At 33.8% G+C, this 5,727-nt stretch overlaps 1 pseudogene; it reads right to left on the minus strand.

The window, feature by feature from the left end:
- The window catches only part of LOC127538703 (olfactory receptor 6C3-like), an 8,464-nt pseudogene extending 3,909 nt beyond the window's left edge, over nt 1-4,555 (minus strand).
- Nucleotides 4,556-5,727: the final 1,172 nt, after the last annotated feature.

A 5,727-nucleotide genomic window follows, 5' to 3' on the forward strand; every position in this document is an offset into this window, starting at 1 on the left:
TTGGTTTTGTTTTTGATATGGTCAATTATGGCAATAATTTTCTTGATATTGAATCAGCAATGCATTCCTGGTAAATCCTACTTGATCATAATGTATTATCCTGCTGATGAGTTGCTGTATTCTCTTTGCTAATATGTTATTTAAATTTTTTGCTTCAATATTCATTAGGGAGAAAGGTCTGTAATTTTCTTTCTTTGTTTTGCTTCTTCCTTGTTTAAGTATCAGTACCATATTTGTGTCATAGAAGGTATTTGACAGTACTTCTTCTTTACCTTTTTTTTTCCAAATACTTTTCATAGTATTGAAATTAATTTGCCCTTTAAATATTTGGTAGAATTCACCTGTGAATCCATCTGGTACTGGAAATTTTTTTCTTAGGGAATTCATTGATGGATTGTTCAATTTCTTTTTCTAATATGGGACTATTTAAATAATTTATTTCCTCTTTTGTTAATCTGGGCAATTGTTTTTGTAAATATTCATCAATTTTGGTTAGATTGTCAGACTTCCTGCCAATCAGTTGGCCCAAATAGGTCCAGATTAATGCTTTAATTTCTTTTTCATTGGTGGTAAGTTCACCCTTTTCATTTTTGATATTGGCGATTTTTTCCCTTTCCTTTTTCTAATCAAATTAATTGAAGGTTTATCTATTTTGTGGGTTTTTTCATAATACCAACTCTTAGATTTATTTGTTAGATCAATAGTTTTCTTAGTTTGAATTTCATTGATCTCTTCTTTGAGTTTCAGAATGTCTATTTTGGTATTTTTTTAATTTGTTCTTTTTCTAGCTCTTTTAGTTGCATGTCCAATTCCTTTATCTCTTTCTTTCTCTATGTTATTCATGTAACTATTTAAAGATCTACAATTTCCCTAATAACTGCATTAGCTGCATCCCATGAGTTTTGGTATGTTGTCTCATTATTATCATTCTTTTACATGAAATTATCTTAATGTTTCTGTGACTTGTTGTTTGCCTCACTCTTTATTTAGAATTAGATTATGTAATATCCAATTGGTATTTAGTCTATCTTACCCTGAACCTTTATTGAATATAATTTTTATTGCATTGTGGTCTGAAAAGGAAGTATTTACTATTTCTGCCTTTCTATGTTTGATTGTGAGGTTTTTATGTATTGATATATACACCTTGTTTAGGTGCCATCTTTGCTGAGAAAAAAGTGTATTCCATTTTATCCCTATTCAATTTTTTCCAGACCTCTATCATATATAGTTCTTTTGGATCCTATTAACCTCCCTAGTTTCTTTCTCATTTATTTTGTGATTTGATTTGTCTAATTCTGAAAGAGCAAGGTTGAGGTCCCCCAGAATACAGTTTTGCTATCAATTTCTTTTTGTAATTGGCTTAAAATATTTTCTAGAAATTTGGGTTCTCTATCACTTGATGCATATACATTTAGCAGCATTACTAATTCATTGCTTATAGTATCCTCTAACAAGTTGTACTTTCCTTCCTTATCTTTTGTAATTAGACATATTTACTTTTCATGTATCTGAGGTCATTATTGCTATTTCAATTTTTTTTTGTTTCAGCTGAAGCATAATAAATTCTGCTCCAGTCTTTTACCTTTATTCCATATGTATCTTTCTCTTTCAAAAATATTTCTTGTAAACATCATATTTTAGGATCCTGGTTTTTTATCCCCTCTGCTATTTGCTTACGTTTTATGGGAGTTTCATCCCAGTCTCATTCAATTATGATTATCCCTCCATCCTATTTGTTCCCCTCTATATATTTTTGTTCTCTTTTTCCACCCTGCTCTATCTTCTATCATCCCTCCCCCCTTCTTTTACCCCTTTCTGCTTCTATTCTTTATAGGATAAGAAAAAATTTCTATTGAAAAAATAGAATATTTTCTGTTCTAGAATAGAATAGAATGATTGTCTATTTTTAATAGACTTATTAATTGTCTAATTAATTGACTGATTGAATTGAATGATTAAGTCATTCCCTCTTTGAGCCAAAACTATGAAATCAAGCTTCAAATAATGGTCATCACCCTCTCTTTTCCTTTATTGTAATAGGTGGGATGTGCCTCTTTATACAATATAATTTATTCCATAATATGCCCCCTTTCCCTCTTCTTCCAGTACAGTCCTTTTTGCATCCCTTAATGTCTTTTTCTTTGATATCATCACATAAGAGTTAATTAACAACCACACGCTTTGTTCATGTGAGGCCTCTTCTGCTAAGTGCCCCAATTAGAGATATAGTTATTAAGAGTTACAGATATCATTTTCCCATCTAGGCATATAAAAAGTTAAACTTTAAATAATACTTCCATCTGTTCTCTTTCTATGCTTTTCTTGAGTCATGTGTTTGAAGATCAAATTTTCTGTTTATTTCTCTTTTTTTTTCAATAGAAATGATTGAAAGTTACTTACTTTGTTGAAGAATATTCTCATCCCCTGAAAGATGATGCTCAACCTCACTAGTTAACTAATTTTGGTTTAATCCCAGGTTCCTTGCCTTCTGGAATATAGTATTCCAGACCCTCCTAGCATTTATTCTAGACAATGCCAGATCCTGGATTATTTTGACTGTTGCTCCTTGATACATTAATTGTTTTTGTTTGATAGCCTCAAGTATTTTTTCCTTGATATTATAGTTCTGGAGTTTTGCAACAATATTACTTGCAATTGCCCTTGTAGGATCTCTTCTCTGAAGTGATCGATGGATTTGTTCAATGACTACTTCTCCCTCCTATTTACATTAATTTTGAAATTGTCCGTCCTGAATGTATTTTCCAAATTGATTGTTTTTTCTATGAGGTATTTTATATTTTCTTCCATTTTGTCATTCTTTTTCAATTATTTGACTGATTCTTGATGTCTCAAAGAGTCACTAGTTTTCATTTGCCCCATTCAAGTTTCTAATGTGTGATTTTCTTCATTTACTTTGTGTATCTCACATTCCTTTTGATTAAATTTACTTTTTAAGGTGTTCTTTTCTTTAATGTTTTTTGCATTCAGCAAATTGTATTTTTAAAGGAATTTCCTTCCATTTCCAAGCTGCTGACTCTCTCTTCCATATCTTTCATTTCTTTTCTCATTTAAAGTATTTTATGATCACTTTCAAAAAATCTCTTTGGGCTTGAGACCAATTCATATCACTCTTTGAGATTTCTTCTGGGACTTTTTGTCCTTATTTGAGTTAGTTTTAATCTTCCTTGTCACTATAGTAGCTTTCTATGGTTAATCTTTTAAGTTTCCTGCACAACTTCTTTCTTTTCTCTTTTTTAATTTCTCTTTTGTGACCTTAAAGGTAAAACTCAGCTCTTGAGGTAAAGGAGTTGCTGTCCCAAACTTACTGTTCAGCTCTGAGTCTTGGCTTTGAGCAGAGGGACACTTTATGTTTGCAGGGAGTAGTTTTGCTTGCTTTATCCAGGAAACAGCCTGGTTTGGCAGAATTTGCTTTCTGAGTTGGTTCATGGGGACTGCCCCATTGGTCTACTCTGCTTCTGTATCAGGACCAAGGGACTTAGTTCCATACCTGCTTTGATTAAGACCCTCTAACTGGATTTCCCAGGCACCATCTGAGCTTGGCTGAATACCCCTTTCATCTCAGTGTGGTTGACATTTCTTGAAGTTCTTCCAACAATCTTGAGCTGGAGAGAGGTTTTATTCCATCAGACTCTTTACAGAGGCTTAGATTCATGTGGTTTTCATGGGAAACTAGAAGAGCTTAAGTAGCTTCTTTGTTTCACTCTGCCATCTTGGCTTCATGCCCCATTTTAACCATTTTGATAGCATTTGACCAGTGTTTTACTTTCCTGTCCTGAACTCTCTTCCCCTTTCACCTATGTAAGACAGATCTTTCATACTGATTTCCAAGTTTCTTGGGTTCAAAGATTGGTTTGCTCCATCTTTTTGTGGTCTCTTTTGTTCCAGGAATTATTCTGGGAAGCTCTTTAGTGGTTTTTTTTTTTTAATGAATATGAAAAGGTTATGGAAATTTAGAGCTTTCTCTACCATCTTGGCTACCAGCAATCCTACTAATATGATCTTCCTTGTCAAAACTATCTTTGAATTTTTCATCTATATGTGGGTATCTGCAACCATTCTCTTTCAAGTTTACAATTCTCTGTTCTCATAATAGCTGCTTTTGATTATGATTTTCTGTCTCTCTCATTATCATGCCTTCCACTGTAATTCCCCCTGTGGCATCTTGTCTTGTAACTGTCTATCCTTTTTCCACAGGAGTTTAAAGGGTTCCTATAAACATCCATCTCTTGGCTAAAATGGGTAGAATATCAGGATCCTCACTCCAAGACCACTTCTTTTTCTATCCTCTCTTTTCTTATTATGAGATGCAAGGTGCAGAAAACAAGAAGAGCCCTGAATCAGGAAAGACAAGAGTTCTCTGCATTCTCCCTCTGCAAAAACTTTGCTGCAGCTAAATCACAGCACTAGTAGTCCTAGAACTTATACAAACAGGAACAAGATACCATTTATGAAGCCCTGCTATGAACATACTTGTCACTAGGCAATCTTGCTCACTGTGCTTTCATGCCTCATCAATGTTATTATACCTCATTGCTTGATTTTTTGTTTAGTCACAGGTATAAATCAAGGCTTAACCTTAATACCTTGGGTTTCCTCAGCACAATAGGAGACCCCAATATGCATGTTTGTTTCCCTCCTCCAAAAGACTACAGAAAAGCTTTTTGCTTATAACTTTTTTCGATTTTTGGCATTTTATTTCTCTTCTTTTTCTGAGTTGACATCTGGCATATAATCCTTATGAGTTCTTTTTTTTTTCAGGGTTAACATACATATAGAAGCATTGACATGGTAAAGAAGAAAGTCAGTCTTATCATGTGAGGCAAGAATGAAAAAGGAAATAGTGGCAGAAGGCATTTGGATGATGTGACATGAGTTAGGGGAGAGGAAGAGGAAACTCTAAGCAAATGCCTTAATGTTTCAGTAATAGGAAGGAAGTTTCTAAGCTGATATAATAGGTAGAGGGAAGCTATGGGATACTTGAAAAGAGAAGAAAAGGTTTGGAAAAGTCATTATATGGATGGGATTGGAGAACTAATAAGGTAGAGATATAGAAGGATTGTCTAGCAACCTCCAGTTGAGGTTGTGGAATATAAATCTGTCCTGAGCCTAATAAAGTTGGTTCTTCTTAACAGTAGCTTTTATGTAGAACTGAAGTGAGTGAATGGAGAAAGTCATCCAAGGTTGAGGCTTGGCAGGACATAATTGATAATATAAGGAAGTAAGTCAATCAAGAAAAAAGGACAATGTAAAACATAATTAGATGGTCAAATGCTAAATGTATTATAAAAGGAAGTGAGTTTAGTTAGTGCAGGTGGGATATCCTGGGAGAGAACTGAACTGTTAAAGGATTAGATGTCAAACTGTAGATTAAGAGCTGTATTGGTACTGGAAAGCTGAGAAAGAGGTGGAATGCCACAGAATGCCAATACATTATAATCAGATAAGTGAATTTAACAGTTCATAAATAAGGAAGTGGTGAATTTATGGTTGATGGCAAGATCCAAAATTAGACCATCTTTGTTTTTACTGGAGTAGTGGGTCATAGAAAATGAGTTAGTTGGAGAATTGAGGAAGTAGGGTGATGGAGGAATTAATTATCTGAAATTTGCTGCTTTAAGGGCAGGAATTGGGGAGGAAAGAAATATTATGAGATAGGTACTAAAGTCATTGATGAAAAGAAGATCAAAATGGGTGGCCACAATT

The sequence above is a fragment of the Antechinus flavipes genome, chromosome 5, assembly GCF_016432865.1.
Source record: "Antechinus flavipes isolate AdamAnt ecotype Samford, QLD, Australia chromosome 5, AdamAnt_v2, whole genome shotgun sequence".
In the NCBI taxonomy this organism is placed as follows: domain Eukaryota; kingdom Metazoa; phylum Chordata; class Mammalia; order Dasyuromorphia; family Dasyuridae; genus Antechinus; species Antechinus flavipes.